This window comes from Danio rerio, chromosome 4, assembly GCF_049306965.1.
Source record: "Danio rerio strain Tuebingen ecotype United States chromosome 4, GRCz12tu, whole genome shotgun sequence".
NCBI classification, from domain to species: Eukaryota; Metazoa; Chordata; class Actinopteri; order Cypriniformes; family Danionidae; genus Danio; species Danio rerio.
Window position 1 is genome coordinate 54,196,471 of NC_133179.1, and position 22,605 is coordinate 54,219,075.

Below are 22,605 nucleotides of genomic sequence, written 5' to 3' on the forward strand. Positions count from 1 at the left end.
GTGTCGCCACATAAAATATTTCTTGCATAGTGGCTTGCTGTTCTAGGAGTTTGATTCTCGTTCATGCCATGAGAAATCCTAGGTTCAAATTTCAGTTGAACCCTTACAGTTGTCTTTTGTTTTGTAAGGGCGTTGTGGCTTACACAGAGGCCTTTATTTCTGAGAATGCCGGTTTGTCAGCAGATAGTGTTGCCATGTAAAGTGGCTGTTTTGCAGTTGCTCGGTGGTCTAGGGGTATGATTCTCACTTAGGGTGCCCTTGATTCGTTAGGGAAAGATTTCTGACTATCTGACGCCTTGTGAAATTCTCTCAATTTAGTGGTTCATTGGTCTATCTGTATGATTCTCGCTTCGATTGCGTGAAGACCCGGGTTCAATTCTCGGATGAGCCCTTGCAGGTGTACTGTGTTTTACAGGGCATTATATCTTTCGTAAAAACGTCTTTCAAAGAATTCCAATTTGTCAGCAGATAGTGTCGCCACATAAAATATTTCTTGCATAGTGGCTTGCTGGTCTAGGAGTATGATTCTCGTTCATGCCATGAGAAATCCTAGGTTCAAATTTCAGTTGAACCCTTACAGTTGTCTTTTGTTTTGTAAGGGCGTTGTGGCTTACACAGAGGCCTTTTTCTGAGAATGCCGGTTTGTCAGCAGATAGTGTTGCCATGTAAAGTTACTGTTTTGCAGTGGCTCGTTGGTCTAGGGGTATGATTCTGGCTTAGGGTGCCCTTGATCCGTCAGAGAAAGTTTTCTGACTATCTGATGCTTCTGACGCCAAGTGAAAGTTTATCACAGTAGTGGCTCGTTGGTCTAGGGGTATGATTCTCGCTTTGGGTGTGAGAGGTCCCGGGTTCAAATCCCGGACGAGCCCTTGCAGGTGTCATGTGTTTTACAGGGCACTATGACTTTCATTAAAATGTCTTTCGAAGAATTCCAGTTTGTCAGCAGATAGTGTCGCCACATAAAACATTCCTTTGCATAGTGGCTTGCTGGTCTAGGAGTATGATTTTCGTTCATGCAATGAGAAATCCCAGATTCAAATTTCGGTTGAGCCCTTACATTTGTCTGCTGTTTTGTAAGGTCTACGGGCTTACACAGAGGCCTTTTTTCTGAGAATGCCAGTTCATCAGCAGATAGTTTTGCCATGTAAAGTGGCTGTTACAGTAGCTAGTTGGTTTAGGGGTATGATTCTCGCTTAGGGTGCCATTGATTCGTTAGAGAAAGTTTTCTGACTATCTGATGGTTCTGACGCCATGTGAAGTTTTATCAATGTAGTGGCTCGTTGGCCTAGGGGTATGATTCTCGCTTTAGTTGAGAGAGGTCCCGGGTTCATATCCCGGACGAGCCCTTGCAGGTATCATGTGTTTTACAGGGCACTATGACTTTCATTAAAATGTCTTTCGAAGAATTCCAGTTTGTCAGCAGATAGTGTCGCCACATAAAACATTCCTTTGCATAGTGGCTTGCTGGTCTAGGCGTATGATTTTCGTTCATGCAATGAGAAATCCCAGATTCAGATTTCGGTTGAGCCCTTACACTTGTCTGCTGTTTCGTAAGGTTGTTGTGGCTTACACAGAGGCCTTTTTTCTGAGAATGCCAGTTTGTCAGCAGATAGTGTTGCCATATAAAGTTGCTGTTTTGCAGTGGCTCGGTGGTCTAGGGGTATGATTCTTACTTAGGGTGCCCTTGATTCGTTAGAGAAAGATTTCTGACCATCTGACGTCTTGTGAAATTCTCTCAATTTAGTGGCTCATTGGTCTATGGGTATGATTCTCGCTTCAGTTGCGAGAGGACACGGGTTCAGTTCCTGGATTAGCCCTTGCAGGTGTACTGTGTTTTACAGGGCATTATGTCTTTCGGAAAAACGTCTTTCAAAGATTTCCAATTTGTCAGCAGATAGTGTCGCCACATAAAATATTTCTTGCATAGTGGCTTGCTGTTCTAGGAGTTTGATTCTCGTTCATGCCATGAGAAATCCTAGGTTCAAATTTCAGTTGAACCCTTACAGTTGTCTTTTGTTTTGTAAGGGCGTTGTGGCTTACACAGAGGCCTTTTTTTCTGAGAATGCCGGTTTGTCAGCAGATAGTGTTGCCATGTAAAGTGGCTGTTTTGCAGTTGCTCGTTGGTCTACGGGCTTGATTCTCGCATAAGGTGCGAGAGGTCCTGTTTTCAAATCCTGGACGAACCATTGCAGAAGTCCTGGGTCCAAATGAAGCAAAAGCCCCGCTTCAATGTTTGTTAGATAAGGATTTCTGACCATCTGTTGCTTCAGATGTCTTGTGAAATATTCAAGCTTTTGTGGCTCGTTGGTCTAGGGGTATGAGTCTTGCTTTGGGTGTGAGAGGTCCCGGGTTCAAATCCCGGACGAGCCCTTGCAGGTGTCATGTGTTTTACAGGGCACTATGACTTTCATTAAAATGTCTTTCGAAGAATTCCAGTTTGTCAGCAGATTGTGTCGCCACATAAAACATTCCTTTGCATAGTGGCTTGCTGGTCTAGGAGTATGATTTTCGTTCATGCAATGAGAAATCCCAGATTCAAATTTCGGTTGAGCCCTTACATTTGTCTGCTGTTTTGTAAGGTCTACGGGCTTACACAGAGGCCTTTTTTCTGAGAATGCCAGTTCATCAGCAGATAGTTTTGCCATGTAAAGTGGCTGTTACAGTAGCTAGTTGGTTTAGGGGTATGATTCTCGCTTAGGGTGCCATTGATTCGTTAGAGAAAGTTTTCTGACTATCTGATGGTTCTGACGCCATGTGAAGTTTTATCAATGTAGTGGCTCGTTGGCCTAGGGGTATGATTCTCGCTTTGGGTGAGAGAGGTCCTGGGTTCATAACCCGGACGAGCCCTTGCAGGTATCATGTGTTTTACAGGGCACTATGACTTTCATTAAAATGTCTTTCGAAGAATTCCAGTTTGTCAGCAGATAGTGTCGCCACATAAAACATTCCTTTGCATAGTGGCTTGCTGGTCTAGGCGTATGATTTTCGTTCATGCAATGAGAAATCCCAGATTCAGATTTCGGTTGAGCCCTTACACTTGTCTGCTGTTTTGTAAGGTTGTTGTGGCTTACACAGAGGCCTTTTTTCTGAGAATGCCAGTTTGTCAGCAGATAGTGTTGCCATATAAAGTTGCTGCTTTGCAGTGGCTCGGTGGTCTAGGGGTATGATTCTCACTTAGGGTGCCCTTGATTCGTTAGAGAAAGATTTCTGACCATCTGACGTCTTGTGAAATTCTCTCAATTTAGTGGCTCATTGGTCTATGGGTATGATTCTCGCTTCGGTTGAGAGAGGACCCGGGTCAGTTCCTGGATTAGCCCTTGCAGGTGTACTGTGTTTTACAGGGCATTATGTCTTTCATTAAAATGTCTTTCAAAGATTTCCAATTTGTCAGCAGATAGTGTCGCCACATAAAATATTTCTTGCATAGTGGCTTGCTGTTCTAGGAGTTTGATTCTCGTTCATGCCATGAGAAATCCTAGGTTCAAATTTCAGTTGAACCCTTACAGTTGTCTTTTGTTTTGTAAGGGCGTTGTGGCTTACACAGAGGCCTTTTTTCTGAGAATGCCGGTTTGTCAGCAGATAGTGTTGCCATGTAAAGTGGCTGTTTTGCAGTTGCTCGTTGGTCTACGGGCATGATTCTCGCTTAAGATGCGAGAGGTCTCGTTTTCAAATCCTGGACGAACCATTGCAGAAGTCCCGGGTCCAAATGAAGCAAAAGCCCTGCTTCATTGTTTGTTAGATAAGGATTTCTGACCATCTGTTGCTTCTGATGTCTTGTGAAATATTCAAGCTTTTGTGGCTCGTTGGTGTAGGGATATGATTCTCGCTTAGGGTGTGAGAGGTCCCGGGTTTAAATCCCAGACGAGTTCTTGCAGTTATTCTGTTGTTTTACAGGGCATTATGGCTTTCATAAAAAACGTTTTTCGAAGAATTCCAGTTTGTCAGCAGATAGTGTCGCCACATAAAATATTTCTTGCATAGTGGCTTGCTGGTCTAGGAGTATGATTCTCGTTCATGCCATGAGAAATCCTAGGTTCAAATTTCAGTTGAACCCTTACAGTTGTCTTTTGTTTTGTAAGGGCGTTGTGGCTTACACAGAGGCCTTTTTTCTGAGAATGCCGGTTTGTCAGCAGATAGTGTTGCCATGTAAAGTGGCTGTTTTGCAGTTGCTCGTTGGTCTACGGGCTTGATTCTCGCATAAGGTGCGAGTGGTCCCGTTTTCAAATCCTGGACGAACCATTGCAGAAGTCCTGGGTCCAAATGAAGCAAAAGCCCTGCTTCAATGTTTGTTAGATAAGGATTTCTGACCATCTGTTGCTTCAGAATGTCTTGTGAAATATTCAAGCTTTTGTGGCTCGTTGGTCTAGGGGTATGATTCTCGCTTAAGGTGCGAGAGGTTCCAGGTTCAAATCCCGGATGAGCCCTTGCAGTTATTTTGTTGTTTTACAGGGCATTATGGCTTTCATAAAAAACATTTTTCGAAGAATTCCAGTTTGTCAGCAGATAGTGTCGGCACATAAAACATTCCTTTGCATAGTGGTTTGGTTGTCTAAGACTATTATTCTCGTTCATGCCGTTAGAAATCCCAGATTCAAATTTCGGTTGAGCCCTTACAGTTGTCTGCTGTTTTGTAAGGGCTTTGTGGCTTACACAAAGGCCTTTTTTCTGAGAATGCCGGTTTGTCAGTAGATAGTTTTGCCATATAAAGTGGCTGTTACAGTAGCTAGTTGGTTTGGGGGTATGATTCTCATTTTAAGGTGCGAGAGGTCCGGCTTCAAATCCTGGACAAACCCTTGCAGAAGTCCTAGGTCCAAATGAAGCAAAAGCCCTGCTTTAATGTTTGTTAGATAAGGATTTCTGGTCCATCTGTTGCTTCTAATGTCTTGTGAAATAATCATGCTTTTGTGGCTCGTTGGTCTAGGCGTATGATTCTCGCTTAGGGTGCCCTTGATTAGATAGAGAAAGATTTCTGACTATCTGATGCTTCTGACGCCATGTGAAATCCTCTTAATTTAGTGGCTCGTTGGTCTATGGGTATGATTCTCGCTTCGGTTGCGAGAAGACCCGAGTTCAATTACTGGATTAGCCCTTGCAGGTGCCCTGAGTTTTACAGGACATTATGTCTTTCATAAAAATGTCTTTCGAAGAATTCCAGTTTGTCAGCAGATAGTGTCGCCACATAAAACATTCCTTTGCATAGTGGCTTGCTGGTCTAGGAGTATGATTTTCGTTCATGCAATGAAAAATCCCAGATTCAAATTTCGGTTGAGCCCTTACAGTTGTCTGCTGTTTTGTAAGGTCGTTGTGGCTTACACAGAGGCCTTTTTTCTGAGAATGCCGGTTGGTCAGCAGATAGTGTTGCCATCTAAAGTGGCTGTTTTGCAGTGGCTCGTTGGTATAGGGGCATGATTCTTGCTTCGGGTGCGAGAGGTCCTGTGTTCATATTCCAGATGAGCCGTTGCAGTTGTCTAGTGTTTTACAGGGCATTATGTCTTTCGTAAAAATGTATTTTGAAGAATTCCAGTTTGTCAGCAGATAGTATTGCCATGTAAAGTGGCTGTTTTGCAGTAGCTTGTTGGTCTACGCGCTTGATTCTCGCATAAGGTGCGAGAGGTCCCGTTTTCAAATCCTGGACGAACCATTGTAGAAGTCCTGGGTCCAAATGAAGCAAAAGCCCTGCTTCAATGTTTGTTAGATAAGGATTTCTGACCATATGTTGCTTCTGAAGTCTTGTGAAATATTCAAGCTTTTGTGGTTTGTTGGTCTAGGGGTATGAATCTCGCTTAGGGTGCCCTTGATTCCCTTTAGAGAAAGATTTCTGACTATTTGATGCTTCTGACGCCATGTGAAATCCTATCACTTTAGTGGCTCATTGGTCTAGGGGTGTGATTCTCGCTTGGAGAAGGGGTATAGGTGTGTTTGGATTTCGGTCATACACTTTTCATCTCCAGGCAGGAAAAAAATCCTCAATAGGTTTGAGGAATGGAGAATATGGAGGGGGAGATAAACAACTTAAAAACATGGGTGTGCAGTCAACTAGTTGTGAATCAGATGAGCTCTTAAATGTAACTCATTTTGTCGCACTATCCATTATGCCTCAAAGCTATACAGTTTTATAATTAATTTCGTTAATCTCTATAAAAAAAGCACACGCACCACCTGAACTAAGGCGCTGATGGGATTTGAGCCCAGGATCTCCTGTTTACAAGGCATTTTGACCAGCTAAGATACAGCGCCACAAAAATTAATTGTAAGAGACATTTGCCCGATAACAAAAATCGAAGAAGAAATAAATATACAACAAAAACCAGCATGTCAGGATGCAGAAAATGCTGACAAGACGGACGTGGTCTTTTAGAGTCTGGATGATCATGTCTCAAACCTGACCGGTAACCTGGCCTCTGTTCAAGATCAAAGCAAAAAATGCATTATTTTATTTTTATTTAATCTACCCTTAATCATGTGTTAATTGTTTTTTGGAATATCCAGTTTCATTACATCCAAACCATCTGTCAGCTCGGAAAATGGAAATCATTTAATCTAAGATAATGGATAGCGCATTGGACTTCTTGGCTGTGAACTGAGTCATTTAAAGGTTTTGAGTTCAAGTCCCACCAGCGTTGCAAGCTTTGCCCTTTTTCTTCACTGACTTAGGAGTGGTGCATTTCCAACATTATTGACCTTATTGATCTGTCCATCCTGTTCTGCTTTTTAATTTCATTGCGCAGTGCAGGCTCAGATACTATGGGTACTCTACAATGAAGCCGATGACTTAATTGAGCTGTTTTAAATAAGGGAGATTAGAAAACGGTGTAGGGCCAAGTAAGCTTAAGGAATGACTCAAAGGCAACCTGTGGTTTTGGGCAAAAGTGTCTACCACCTATTGTTGAGATCACGCCTTTTGGAATCGTCGTACAAGAGCCTCTTTATGCATGTGCAAAGTAACTAAGTAGAAAGCATAGTAAATTTTGCTTTTCCCCCACTGTCTTAGATGAAACTGCGTTTGGAAGTATCGTATCCAGAGGTTTTTTCTTTTAGTGTTAAGACTAAGTTGGCCAGAGCACCTGTCTTGGGAACAGCAGGTCCTAGGTTCAAATCCAAATTGCACCTTTCCCTCAGATTTCCATTTTCCAAGCTGAATCTGGGTTTGGATGTAATGAAACTGGAGATTCCAAAAAACACCTGACACATGATTAAGGGTAGATTAAATAAGAATAAATTAATGCATTTTTTGCTTTGATCTTGAAAAGAGGCCAGGTTACTGGTCAGGTTTGAGACATAATCATCCGGACTCTAAAAGACCACGTCCATCTTGTCGGCATTTTCTGCATCCTGACATGCTGGTTTTTGTTGTGTATTGGTTTGTTCTTCTTCGTTTTTTGTTATCGGGCAAATGTCTCTTACAGTCATATATTGTGGTGCTGTGGCTTAGCTGGTCGAAGTGCCTCTCTTGTAAACAGGAGATCCTGGGCTAAATTTATCCAGGGCTAAATTGATCCAGGTGGTGAATGCGCTAGTTTTATAGAGCTTACCGGAATGCATAATAAAATTGTATAGCTTTGAGGCCTAATGAATAGTGCGACAAATAGACTTAAACAACCTCTTTGATTGCCATTTTAGACTTGCTGTCTTTTTTTAGTCTCTGTGTGCAAAACCGTCTTGCCTTCTTTTCAGCTTTGGTGCTGTGGCTTAGTTGGTCAAAGCGCCTGTCTCGTAAACAGGAGATCCTGGGTTCAAGTCCCAGCAGTGCCTAATGTACATGTGCCAGCATTGCTTTTTCTTAAGAGTTACGAGTGTTTACGCAGCGGGATGTTTAGCAGTCGGTTTCTAAACAAAACTCAAATCCTTAAGAACGCTACACGTTTAAGAGGACTTTGGACGATGGCTTTATATAGCATAATGTGGTAATGCCTAACCAATTGGACTTTAATATTTCAAGTCCAGACATTCACACATGCAGCGCTACCATTGTTAGTTTTTTCTTTTTCTTTTTTCGATTAAACAATTAGCCCTTGTCAACATCGTTTGACCCTGTGGCTTAGTTGGTCAAAGCGCCTGTCTAGTAAACAGGAGATCCTGAGTTCAAATCCCAGCAGTACTATGTCTGCAGTTGGCTGTTCTTTCATGGGCCAGAGAGTCCCAAAAAGTGCTTTTTGGTGCAGTCTCTGTGGTGCAATGGATAGCTCATTGGACCTCTAGGCTGTGAGCTGAGCCATTCAAAGGTTGTAGGTTCGAGTCCCACAAGAGTGTCAAGCTTTGACCCTTTTCTTCACTGACTTAAGGTGTGGTGCGTTTCTAACATTTTAGGCATCTGTCCATCCCGTTTTGCTTCTTTCTTTCATTGCGCAGTGCAGGCTCAGATACTAGGGGTACTCTACAATGAAGCCGATGACTTAATTGAGCTGTTTTAAATAAGGAAGATTATAAAACGGTGCAAGGCCGAGTGGACTTAAGGAATGACTCGAAGGCAACCTGTGGTTTAGGGCAAAAGTGACCGCCACCTATTGTTAAGATCACACCTTTTGGATTTGTCATACAAGAGCCTCTTTATGCATGTGCAAAGTAGAGTAGAAAGCACAGTAAATTTTGCTTCCCCCCACTGTCTTAGATGAAACTGCGTTTGGAAGTATCGTATCCACAGTTTTTTTCTTTTAGTGTTAAGACTAACGGCTGTTTCAAACCGCAAGCGCCAGCAGCGCGTGTTTTTTCGGCGTCCATGTTAACAGATTAGAGCTTTCATACTGCACGCAACAGCAGCGCGTCAGAGCGAGGCGTGAGCGTCGCTGAAGCAGCAGTGCAGCGATAGTTTTGGCGCCGGGTCTATTTTTGACGCGCTGCTCACGCTCAATTAAAGTGACAGTGCATTGATAATGACCAAAACACAATGAATGACAGTAAAAAAGTAGCAATTGTACCCAATAAATGCCTTAATAATGTCAACTGATTTATATATAGTCAGTTGTAACCCAGGTTACTAGTGGGTAGTACACAGCAATAGAGCAAATAGAAACACCCTTATAAATATGAAAAAAAAAAAAACATTGGCAGAATACTCGATTAAATAATATATATTAAAATTATTTATTTATATAAATAATTCATAATCGAGTATTAAACAGCATTCAAGGGAATAGTGCTTTAGAATAACATCATCGTGCCTTACACTATAGCAGATCAGATTTACAAACAATAACAAATCTCTCTTGTCTGTTAGCTTGTGTTTACCGTTGCTATGGTGATTCAGTGTTCGCAAGGGAATGCAGAGATGTAAGTTTATAAATTAATAACAGTAGAAAACTATTAGATATATATCAAGGCCTCAAGGCTCTGTTCTTGGGCCACTTCTCTTCTCAGTCTACACATCATCTATAGGACCAGTCATCCAGAGACATGGATTCTCCTACCACTGCTATGCTGATGATACCCAGCTATACCTCTCTTTTCATCCTGATGATCCCTCGGTTCCAGCTCGCATCTCAGCCTGCCTGTTGGATATTTCACACTGGAAGAAAGATCATCATCTTCAGCTGAACCTCGCAAAAACGGAAATTCTTGTAGTTTCTGCTAACCCGACTTTACACCATAATTTTTCAATCCAGATGGATGGGGCAACCATTACTGCATCCAAAATGGTGAAAAGCCTTGGAGTAACGATTGATGACCAACTAAACTTCTCTGAACACATTTCTAGAACTGCTCGATCGTGCAGATTCGCACTCTATAACATCAGAAAGATCCGACCCTTCTTTTCTGAACATGCAGCTCAACTCCTTGTTCAAGCTCTTGTTCTCTCCAAACTGGATTACTGCAACTCTCTACTAGCTGGGCTTCCAGCTAACTCTATCAAGCCTCTTTAACTGCTCCAGAACGCAGCAGCACGAGTGGTCTTCAATGAACCGAAACGAGCACATGTCACTGCGCTGCTAGTCCGTTTGCACTGGCTGCCAGTTGCTGCTCGCATCAAATTCAAAGCTCTGATGTTTGCCTACAAAGTGACTTCTGGCCTTGCTCCTTCTTATCTGCTCTCACTTCTGCAGATCTATGTGCCCTCCAGAAACTTGCGTTCTGTGAACGAACGCCGCCTCGTGGTTCCATCCCAAAGAGGGATGAAATCACTTTCGCGAATGCTCACGCTCAATCTGCCCAGTTGGTGGAATGAACTCCCTAACTGCATAAGAACAGCAGAGTCACTCGCTACTTTCAGGAAACGACTAAAAACTCAACTATTTAGTCTCCACTTCACTTCCTAATCTGCAATTGCCTCTCTGAATATCACACTAACTGTACCCACAAAAAAAAAAAATACTAATACTAATACTACTAATACTTCCCTTCTTAGACTTTACAGACCTGAAACTTGCCTACAGCACTTATTCATTGTTGCTCTTAGTTGTGTAAATTGCTTCCTTGTCCTCATTTGTAAGTCGCTTTGGATAAAAGCATCTGCTAAATGACTAAATGTAAATGTAAATATATATTTTAATGTTTTAAATGTGTATTAACTGTGAAAACTGACCATTAATAAGATGCTGAAATGATTTCTATCATATATCTTTAATGAAGGATTGAGAGAAAAAAACAAGATTTGTATCTGTGAGTGAAATCTGCACACGAGTGCCCCCTGTTTTCCTGGCTTTTCGCTTTAATTTTGAATGATTTTCTTGGTGAGTTCGTGTTTTTTTTTTATTGTTTTCATTATAACATGATTTAAACTAGTGTCAAAAATGTGTTTCATTAATTAACCATTTGTTTGGTCTAGTAAAAACACAGTATTATACACAGTATTATACAAGTGATTGTGTAAAATTTAAGTGAGAGAGTTTAAGTAAAATGCTGTCATTTGTAAAAAGAAAATGCCAAATAGGAAAAAAAAATAGGAAAAACACAGAAATTCAGCAGAGAGAAGCATATACATGGTCATTTATTGTTGCTGTTTATTTACAAATGTGTTAAGCTGAGATAATGCATACACTGTAAAATGCTAATGGTTTTTTTCTCCCCTTTGTTTGTTTGCTTGTGCATCTTCTTCTGGTTTTTCATTGGTGAGATGTTCTATTAAAGTCAGTTGCTGAATGTGATCTGCTCTGCATTCAAATTAATTGAAGTGTGAACTCTTTTCTGGATTTGGATTGTCTCAACTTCCATCGGTGCGTGTCTAATTGTGGAGTTGGACTGGCGAGCCTCCCATTAAGTGGATTTTTTGGATACACCTGTTGGAAAGATACAAAGTGAAACCTATTCAGCGTCATGGTAAGAGTGTAAATTTACAACAAACTCACAAGTGCAACATCCTGGATCTCTGGAACTGAATTTGCAACCTAGTTGTTTTGCAAAAGAATCTTTTTGAGTGTTCATCACCTGTACTGGACTTTTGGGAAAATTTGAAATGTTTTAAGTAAATGTTTTATTTTCATTTTTATTTTATTTGTACATTGTTTCATTGGAGTGTTCATTTGTTGCAATTTTTGAAGCTTTATAGAGAGAAGTTAATTGGTTTAAGAAGGGAAACCTTGATTATATATTAAATAATAAAACAATTTTAATATTGTACTATTAAGAGGGTTTTGGACGATGGCATTATATAGCATGGTATGGTGATGCGTAACCAATTGGACTTTAAAATTTTTAAGTCTAGACATTCAAACATGCAGTGCTACCGTTTTTACCGTTTCTTTTTTCGATTAAACAATTACCCCCTGTCTGGTTTTGTGGCTTAGTTGGTCAAAACACCTGTCTAGTAAACAGAAGATCCTATGTATGAATCCCAGCAGTACTTTATCTGCAGTGAGCTGTGCTTTTATGGGCCAGAGAGTACCAAAAATTGCTTTCTGTGCAACAGTGCTAGAGGCAGGAGCTCTGTGGTGCAATGGATAGTGCATTGGACCTCTAGGCTGTGAGCTGAGGCCAGTGCGAGCCAGGACGAGCCGGGGCAATTGCCCAGGAGGTTAAGCAGTGAGGCCGAAATCATGTTGCGTTTCCACTGTCGGGCTAGTAGCTCGCAGCACGTCACGCAAACCCCGCCCCATAACATCCCCCGAATCAAACGTCACACAACCCGCCCACTTCAGCGGGAATCAGCCAGATAAAGCACACCATCACATCCTCACGAAACCTTTCAAATAAAGACAACTGAAACAAACAATTGACACGTTACTGTACAACATTACATTTTATGTCTATACGCACATGCCTGTGTGTTCTCATTCATCATATTCATTTACTCACCGACCGACTGAATTTGAAACTAATTTTCATGCGAAGCAACATGCCCCTTCAGCTACTCCAGAACGCAGCAGCATGAGTGGTCTTTAATGAATTGAAAAGAGCACATGTCACTCCGCTACTCACCCGTTTGCACTGGCTGCCAGTTGCTGCTCGCATCAAATTAAAAGCTCTGATGTTTGCCTACAAAGCAACCTCTGGCTTTGCTCCCTCTTATCTGCTCTCACTTCTGCAGATTTATATGCCCTCAAGAAACTTGCGTTCTGTGAATAAACGTCGCCTCGTGGTTCCATCCCAAAGAGGGAAGTAATCACTTTCCCGAACTCTCGCATTCAATCTGCCCAGTTGGTGGAATGAACTCCCTAACTGCAACAGAACGGCAGAGTCACTTGCTGTCTTCAAGAAACGACTAAAAACTCAACTATTTAGTCTCCTCTTCACTTCCTAATCTGCAATTGCCTCTAGCTATACCACTAACTGTACTCAAAAAAAATTCTTACATTACTAATGCTTTCATTTTTAGACTTTACACACCTGAAACTTGCCTACAGCACTTATTTATTGTTGCTCTTATAGTTGTGAAAATTGCTTCCTTGTCCTCATTTGTAAGTTGCTTTGGATAAAAGCGTCTGCTAAATGACTAAATGTAAATGTAAAACAGCGAGCTGTGTACACGCCCCCAAAATGACACATTATAACACATCATAATAAAAAATCTGAATTGTTTTTTGAACTGAACCTAAACTGGCACACTCAGAAGAACCATAATAATGTTAAATCATAAAAAAGGGGTAAACTATGTTACCTTTAAGCAATGTGTTAACTTTACTATTTATTCTATAATCATCAAGATTGATAAAAAAGTTCAACACATTCACACAGCAGTGAACGTGTGCACACACACACACACACACACAGTTGGTACAGTAGGCCTACATACTGCATCTACCTTGGAAGAAGCGATGTGGTTCTTTAAAGTGTTGTTTTACATATGGAACCTGATTAAATTTTACTATAGTGTCTTTGTAAAAACAGCTGTCCATAATTCCTGAAAATAGAAAAAAAAAGTTGTAAATAAAGAAACTGCAAAGAAACGATTCAATCATATTGAAGAAATTTGAACTAATTTTCTAACACAACTAGCGGTCCAGGTCCCTGATGGAATATGGCTCCCCAGACATGAATTTTTCTGGATGCTTTGCTTTCGGTTTTACAACATGGCGGTTTATTAATAGGGTCTGTACTATTACTAAATTTGTAGGACATGTAAGCTCGTATAAAGCAAATAGCCTAAATAAAGAGATGCATGAATGAATGTTAATTGAATCTTTTCATTATGGCATTGTTCAAAATGGCTTACCTGGCTTTTCCATAGGTCCACCTGAGTTGTTTTAATGGTTTTCTAATAGTGCAGACTGATGCTTTTAACTGTATTCTAAACAGAAGCTCACTCTGAATCTTTTTAGCAGATCGCTCATTGTCCTTGTGCAGTTTTTCATCAATCGTTTTAAGTGCAGCACTATACAACAAACAAACACATACAAAAAATTTATTAATAACTTTTTGACATCAGTGTTGCTGAAATACTTGATTTGACAAGATGATAATACACAATACCTGTTCATTTTTCTTGAAGTTGTTTTTCTAGGAAGGCCTACAGGTCTTTGACGTCTATAGTGTCGTCTTATAGTGGTGTTGGAGACGTGCACACCCGACTGCAACAGGAAAGCCCTGATGTCAGCAAGAGAGTGCTTTGATGTGTTGATGCATCAGTTTTTTTTCACTGCAATAATTGGTTGAAATGATCTGAAATTAAAGCTATAAATGAAACACAATATGGTTATGATAGCTAAGCGATTCTGAGTCAATTTGTTAATGTGCTGCAATATGCAGAAAGGTTGTTAACTGTGCCCGATGAACTGTGAAGTTTGCGGCCGTCCATTAACATGATCATCAACGTAAATTGATGAATAAAACTAGCGCACGCAATGCACTGGCAAAAATAATCATCATGATTATGAATGTGTTGCTTAAATGTGTGTATAAACGCATATGATGCTAAAAGCTTATTTGGGTATTGTAAGAATGAAGATGTCTGCATATTTGTAGTGAGCTTTATTGTGGTCAAAGTTTGGATAACCAAAGATTGATCTTATACACCTGTGACCCACCCAGTAAATATGCAGACAAGTTTTTGATTAGCTGACCGGAGCAGTAACTGCTCCCATTGATGTAACTGAAAAATCAAGTGAGATAAACGTGATAGCGGGATCAAATGGTAAAATACGGGAGAATCTCGACAAAAACAGCTGGGTTAAGTTGCGCCCTGGAGTTTTCCGATAATAGCTTGGTATAAAATGTATTTTATATCATCCTCTTTTTGATAGACATCATCAAACATTCTGTCCAAATGCTCAGGAGAAACCTTATCATATCAATATTTCCCTAGGCTATATGACACTTGATAGGTGATTTCCCTTTATTTAAGAGAATAGTTTAAGGATGTTGCATATTATTTGGTTATCATAAGTAAAGGAAACCGTTAAGTGTTGCAGGACATAAGAGCAAGTAATAAAACACAGCCTAGACTATAGCCTATATTTCCTTGCGCTCAGCAGCTATAATAAAGCTCTACCTTTACAATTTTTTTTGTATTTAACCACGTCAGACAAAAACATTAACACTTGTTTGCACAGGACTGGATGACAGAAAAGAAGGTAGGACTCTGATGGTTTTACTCTCCTGAAAAATGCTCTGTTTGCACGATTTGATTAATGTCATCTTATCCAAATGCCTCATATTTAATATTTCAAAACTCTTTTGTTGTGTATTGTTTTTTGTACATATAATTTAGCTATGCCCCATATGGTCCAAAACCAGACACGTGGACAAATCTAAGTTTGTTTTTAATAACACAAATATAAATATGCATATAATAAACAATACTGCTGCTAATAATAATATTATAAAAAAAGCAAGTTGTTATGAATGAACTAAAAACAAGCCACCCGAGATGAAGAAGGCATGGAGGCAGCAGTTTTTATATTTATGTAGAAAATAATAATTTTTGTAATATTTTAATCCTTTGAAACATATTTGCGTGTTGCTGTAACAACTTGCCTATTGCTACTTTGCATCAAATTTTGTAAAAAAAAAAAAAGAAAGCTAAAGGATTAGGTTAAGTTGATAAATTTAGACTACTGTATACAGTACAGGCTATTGTCATATCCAAAAGATAGGCAAAGATTCACAGCTTTGCAGTCCCACCCACATTTCACAACCTGTATGAACCCATAAGACCGCAAGTGCCACAGACCCTGTAGAACTTTTCTGATCTTCTGCGTGACCTATTTAGTCATTAATAACAGCTCATTTTTTTACAGAAAGAGGACCAGGAACTCAAAAAGGGTAATTATTATACCATTCTGTCTTTCCGTTATCTCCTTCATGATTATTTGTACTGTGTTTTCCTACATTTCATGTTTTAAAATCATTTTAACTAACTTAAGAAAACAGTGGAGAAGAGGGCGAAGAAGCGCATGGTCTCCAAAATAGTGGTAATTTAATAATATAATAATATATATGTATAATTTAAAAAAATTATTTTCTGAAATCAACTCGGCTGGCCCGATTGCAAATTCAAGTTGTTAAACTAATTTACTGTTCCACCAAACATTATTATACACCATAGTAGCATGTAGGCTATAAAAAGGCAACATATCGACTTATGAGCACGATGATTGACATATAATATTTGTAAATGAGTGGTTGGTAAAACCTCTTCTTGGTTCACCGCAAATCTTGCCTTAAAAGGAAAGTGCATAATTTAGCCTTACCCTGAGTTTGTTTACACTCTGCCTGTATTAACATACATGCTGTATTTTAATATGGCTAATTTGGATGAACTGGCTCTAACTTTTGACAGCTTTTTCTTCTTTTTACGCGGTTATGTGCGAATTATATTTCACACGCAAGGTGACTAAAAATTAAAATTAAAATACCAAAGATACTGAGCCATTACTACAAGTAAAAAACCAAACAAAAAACAAAACAACAATTATACTTTGAAGGAGAACATTGACGTTTCGAAAAAATGAACTGAACTACAACTAAATTATTAAAAATAAACTTGCGGGACTTTATTTATGTCCTGCGGCAAAATGATTTTTTTTTTATACTTTAAGTGATCTGCTTGAGGTAGGTCAATTTATTTTTATGCTTAATCAACAACAAAAAAATAAGTAAAAATGTAAATGAAGATATAAATGAAAAAGCTTATTCAATGACTGTCCTAGTCCTATCAAAATAGCAAACAACATATTTTTATATTTAGGCTAAAAGACTGCTTTATTTTTTTATTTAGGCCTGCTTATTTGTTCTGAATGTTTGTGCTTATATTTGAGTTGTCTTTTATTTCTTCAATTCTACTTTCCAAAATAAATCCTCATTGCACTTAACAAGTTTACAATGATAATAAAGCGTGTTAACAAATGTTTATTGATTAGTGAAGGAATTATAATGCTTTGTTTTATCGTTTCATCTTTAGTTATAAAAACAGTAGCATATTTACAGCTGCTGTATAGGCTATTTCTGTCTGTTCGCATCCCTTTGTGCCCCCTAGCGGCATATTCACAGACTGCGGTCATACATTAAAAACTTGTGCTTATCCATTTAAAGCGGCGGCGGTAATAGCCACATTGAACTCTCACCTACTGTAAATCATTCTAACATGTACAATACAGACTAAAAACAGTGGCAATGGTTCGGTTATTAGATTTGTTTATGGATCTTGAAAAACCCACCAGCTTTATATGTAAGCACAGAGTACCCTTTTAGTCATAACAGAAAATATGGATGACAATGAAGGAAGTTACAGTTTTTTACAATGGCTATGACACTTTTTTCAATACATTTAACAAATTTGCTAAACTCTTAACGCAGTTAGCACAACATCCGTCTTCGTGGGCTATACAATTAACACATTTCTTGTTGCTTTAACACAAAATGCATCCAGTTAACACAAATTTAAAATGCTTAAACTTCTTTTACACACAAACACAACTAAGACCAAAACAATGTAATTTTAAAGTCAAATTTACAAATGCTTTCACACAGTATGTCAGAACAGATAACTTCATGTTCTAAACAGAACTAATATAGGCTAAAGTCAATTGAAACACAAATATATTCCCTGTATTTTATTCCATCGCCAAAGACAAACAGCTTATTGCAGTTATGTAAATATATAAATCACAGCTGATTCCCATCTAGCAACCAAACTCAGATGTTAAGGTTTTTCCAATTAAATGATCATATGTTATAAAAGAGGACTATTTGAGCTGATCTTGTGTGGAAAAGGAACAATATACAGCAACACAAAGAAAGAAAGAAAGAAAGAAAGAAAGAAAGAAAGAATGCCTGCACGAGGGAGAGGAAGACGAGTACCAGGACAAGGGAGAGGAGTGGGACAAGGACCAGTGAGAGGAGTGGGGCAAGGTAGAGGGAGAGGAGTGGGGCAAGGTAGAAGGAGAGGAGTTAGAATGCGTGGTGGCGCTCAAAGAAGGACCAGAGCTAGGGTAACTGATCAGATAAGAGCTACTATTATTGATCATGTCATAAACCACTGGCTATCATACAGAGAGGCTGGTGAACGAGTACAGCCAAATCTCAGCCGGGACACAGTGGCATCCATTGTCCGCATTTTCAGAGAAACCAACAGGTAGGATATTGCTTCTCCTACAGTAAAGTGTAACTAACCATTTACTGTATTAGAGTAACTGTATGCCTCCGGTCTCTAAAAAATGTATCTGTATTTTGTCCCTCTAAGGATTCAACGTTTACCTCCCTCAGGGGGCAGAGGAAAGCTCCTGAATGAAGAACAGGAACTTGCTATTGTCAACATGGTTATTGCTGACAATTAAATAAAACTGAAGGAAATTCAGTCCAGAGTTGTAGAGGACAACTTTGTCTTTGGGAATATTGCAGCAATTAGCTTAACATCAATTTCTCGGACTCTAGCTAAACACAGAGTCAGAATGAAACATCTATACAAAGTTCCTTTTGAAAGGAACAGTGAGCGCATCAAAGAACTCCGTCACCAATATGTCCAGGTAATGTTATGCAATACAATCATTACTATAATATACACAGTGTGTTTTAAAGTAAACTACTCTATAAACCTGGAGTTCATTAGTACATAGTGTAAATGCTGTACTGTACATCTATGTGTCTAATTGCTTTCAGAGAGTCATGGAGTTGGAGACCAATCAAGTCCCACATGAAATAATCTATGTTGATGAGGCTGGCTTCAACTTGGCGAAAAGGCGTCGCCGTGGGAGGAATATAATAGGCAAAAGGGCCACAGTTACCGTGCCGGGCCAGAGAGGAGCCAACATCACCATGTGTGCCGCAATCTCCAACAATGGTGCACTCCTGCATAAATGTCAGATTGGCCCATACAACACCGACCGCCTTCTCCTGTTTTTAGAAGACCTGCATGAAAGACTGGTGCCAGAGGTGGAAAGGGGACAGGTGGGAGACCACTTGCCTGTATATGTTATCACGTGGGACAATGTGGCATTCCACCATTCTTGTGCAGTCACAGCCTGGTTTGACGCTAATCCAAGGATGATGTCCCATTTCCTTGCCCCTTACTCCCCTTTCCTCAACCCTATTGAGGAGTTTTTCTCAGCCTGGAGATGGAAGGTTTTTGACCATCGTCCACATGACCAAATGGCCCTCCTGGATGCAATGGATGCTGCATGCCAAGACATCACAACTGAACACTGCCAGGGGTGGATAAGGCATGCCAAAAGATTCTTCCCACAGTGCCTTGCCAGAGAAGATATTAGGTGTGATGTGGATGAGAACATGTGGCCAAATGCAGAAGACCGGGCAGAATAGAGGATTACTTTTTCATTTTATTATAATTCCATTTTTTTCTGGTTTATTTTTGCAAATAAAGTCTGTACTGCAGCAATTCTGTTTCTGTATTTTTTTTTTTTTTTACATAAACTGTACATTTTATAAAGCTGCTCTGAGATGGTTGTTTTTTGTATTGAATTTCTGCAGCAAAAGAAACAAAATGCATGCATTTACTAAACCCAACAACACAAAACTGTAAAGCGGCTTCAAATATAAGGGCAGAGCTGACACAAAATAATGCAGTTTCTGTAATGTCAGCTGATGATAGTGTTTTTATTGTCAGTGTATTCTGATTGACTAAATGTTTCTGTTGGAAGAGAACATGTGTTAGTGTTTTGAACAATTATGTCATTTTGAAACATGTTTATAGTGTTTTGTTAGACATGGTGTATTGTGTTCGTTTATTATTGTATTTTGAAAAGTAGTTTAGAGGTTTAGTTTATAATGTGTGATTTTGAGCATGAAATTAACTGTTTTGCCAATTGTGTGTTTTAGGTGTGTTGCTGCGTTAAGAGTTTAGCAAACTTGTTAAATGTATTGAAAAAAGTGTCATAGCCATTGTAAAAAACTGTAATGTCTCTGAACAAATGTAGCTTTTTCAGTCCTCAGTAAATCCTGGGCATAAAGTTCATGTCACAAGTGTCCAAAGCCATTTTGCTCTTTGTGTTTTTTCACACACCTTTCCATTTGCCAGTACACTCAGAGATGTCTGGTAGGTACGAGACTACAGTCCCCCAAAGTTCATCCCTATGTTCTCTTAATTAATATATATAGAATTTAGCTCATGACTTAATAAATCTTTTTTTTTTCTTTTTTTTTCTTCTTTCCCATTTTTTCCTTCATCAAATAAAGACTCCTTTTATCCAATTTGTTTTTATTAATTCATTAATTAATTTATTTTTGTTTGCTGTTTAACAACTTATTTTTTCGAATTCTCAATAATTTGTATCATATGTAAATATGCTTAATTTTCTATTTGTTAAATGTCCTTATAATAATTTTTTTTGGCTTCAGATTGTGCTTCACTTATTTTTATTAATTTATTCTAGTGCTTCCTCACTAGTTACATTAAATCTTACATTATGTAATTTCTCTAACATTTCTGTTTTTAATTCACCAGCACTACATGGTGCTTACATCTGATATAACTGTTCAAAATCCTTACTGCAATAACTTAGAGTTCATAGTACTAATTTAACTCCACATGTTTGTTAACTTAAAGCATTTTTCCTATCAGAAATGCAATTTGTAATTCTCAATCACTTTTTAAGTACATCAAATATTAACTACAACATTTTTGAACTCACTCTATGATGTTCTTTAATGTCTCAGTGTCTATGCTTTACATCTGAATCACTGCTTTTACTACAAATAGCTGTTGGCTCACATGACAGCCTGTAGCTGACTTTACAGTTTTTAGGATTGCTTACACACTAAAATTAAAAGTAGTACACTATTAGCAAAACCTTACACACAAGTATCAAAACATCAGCCCATATTTGCACAACTCTAAGCACATTGTCAACTTAACACTTGTTGCAAAACTCTACACACAGTGATTTTCAAAACACTAAACACACTTAACATACATTACACACTAAAAATCTATCATGAAGTCACTTCATTGCAATACCAAAGCACGGACTGTCAAATCACTGCACCGTCCAACCAATTGGTTCAACACAGTCATCAGGTGTGCAAACACTTGTTTGATTTATTGTAGACACACCAATCAGATGTTTAAGCACTGTAAAATGCCAGTTTCAATGAAAACCATCAGGTCTCAATATCAACACTGGCACACACCATTACAGTTTTTTTGGATTGCTTAAGCACGATTTTCAAAACAGGGCCCGTGTTTTCAAAACAGTACACACAATTAGCACAACCACACACCCAATTAGCAAAACACTACAGATCCTTTACATAATTAAACACTCTTATAAAAACTATACACTTTTGTTTAAAAACCACACATTTTTACCATAAGAAACACACATTTTCACATTTACTATACTCTGTTTGCACGAGTTATACACTGCTGTGATAAACCTAAAACACTTTTAGCACTTCTACTTCCCTATGATTAGAGTAGGCTACCATCAACAAAGTACAAATATAAAGTAAATTCACCAAACACTACTCAAGAACAATGTTGCACCTTGAAGAAACTCATTTATTCCTCAACATGTCCAACATGTTGGCATGAAGATTCAAAGTACTGTAACATGTCACTTTACTGTATGTATTGAACTGTAAGTTAGACATTGTCTCTTCGCCTAGCTGGATCTGGCATAAGAATTATCAACATTGCAATGTTGTCCTTAGCAAGACACCTTGGAAAGAAGTGTCTTGAATGTAGAATCTTGTATTGCTGCTACCTCCATCTGGTCACAGGCCTCCTCCATGGCTTTGATGAGGGGTACTTCAGCTTGGAGACGAAGATCATATACCTTCCACCACTATGCCGAAAAAAACTCTTCAATAGGGATGAGGAATGGAGAGTATGGTGGAAGATATAGGACAGTGAAATGTGGATGTTGCTAAAATCAGTTCTGAACCAGAGCAGAACGGTGGAAAGACACATTGTCCCAGACAACAATGTATTGTGTATGATCGATTTGATTTGCTGCTGTTATGTTGTGCAATTGGTCCAAGAATGTAAGTATATGTGCTGTGTTGTGAGGGCCCATATGGGCATGGCAATGGAGGACCCCATTCTTTGTAATGGCTGCACCTGCACAGAGTGTTACTGTATATTTCCCCCACGTTGCCCTGGGACATTGACTATAGCCCTGTGGCCAATGATGTTTCTTCTACTCCGTGTTCTCGTCAGGTTGAACACACCATCATCTACGTAAATGAACTCATGCTTGATCTCTTCTTCATCCATTCGTAAAACTACCTGAAGAACAGTGTCAGGCAAAATTGTGTAGTTCAGTGTAGATCTAGTATTACAGTACAGTAAAAGATTGAGACAGTATGCAAGATCACACTGCTAAAGTGAATACATACCTGTGCATAATCATGCCACAGCCTTTTCACCCTTTCGAAATTGTGCTCGAAAGGCACTCCATAAATTTGCTTCATTTGAATATGTTTTTTTTTTTATGGTGTGTGACAGAGTTGATATTGAGACCTGATGGTTTTCATTGAAACTGGCATTTTATAGTGCTTAAACACCTGATTGGTTTGTCTACAATAAATCAAACAAGTGTTTGCACACCTGACGACTGTGTTGAACCAATTGGTTGGACGGTGCAGTAATTTGACAGTCCGTGCTTTGGTATTGCAAGGAAGTGACTTCATGATAGATTTTTAGTGTGTAATATATGTTAAGTGTGTTTAGTGTTTTGCAAATCACTGTGTGTAGAGTTTTGCAACAAGTGTGAAGCTGACAATGTGCTTATAGTTGTGCAAATATGAGCTGATGTTTTGATACTTGTAAGGTTTTGCTAA

At 39.0% G+C, this 22,605-nt stretch overlaps 2 protein-coding genes and 3 non-coding genes across 9 annotated transcripts in view; 3 read left to right on the forward strand and 2 right to left on the reverse strand.

Annotated features, from left to right (window-relative positions):
- LOC137491295 (uncharacterized) overlaps positions 1 to 22,605 on the reverse strand; it is a 331,835-nt gene that overhangs the window by 259,237 nt on the left and 49,993 nt on the right. The gene's annotated exons all lie outside the window — the stretch shown is intronic.
- On the forward strand, positions 798 to 869 carry trnap-ugg (transfer RNA proline (anticodon UGG)). The gene has a single exon. It is a non-coding gene; the product is annotated as a tRNA-Pro (tRNA).
- trnal-aag (transfer RNA leucine (anticodon AAG)) lies at positions 4,353 to 4,424 on the forward strand. The gene has a single exon. It is a non-coding gene; the product is annotated as a tRNA-Leu (tRNA).
- trnat-cgu (transfer RNA threonine (anticodon CGU)) lies at positions 7,679 to 7,752 on the forward strand. Its single transcript has one exon. It is a non-coding gene; the product is annotated as a tRNA-Thr (tRNA).
- Positions 10,913 to 22,605, reverse strand: part of LOC103910797 (uncharacterized) — a 1,018,570-nt gene continuing 1,006,877 nt past the window's right edge. Inside the window, exons 3-7 of one of the 5 annotated variants that reach the window (XR_012402574.1) lie at positions 13,840 to 14,040; positions 13,583 to 13,741; positions 13,172 to 13,270; positions 12,349 to 12,588; positions 10,913 to 11,210 (exon numbers count right to left, since the gene is read on the reverse strand). The gene's annotated coding sequence lies outside the window, so the exon portion shown is untranslated. Of the gene's footprint in view, positions 11,211 to 11,427; positions 12,589 to 13,171; positions 13,271 to 13,582; positions 13,742 to 13,839; positions 14,041 to 22,605 lie in introns of those variants that run through there. The other 4 variants (XR_012402573.1, XR_012402572.1, XR_661236.4 and 1 more) reach the window with 4 other exon arrangements.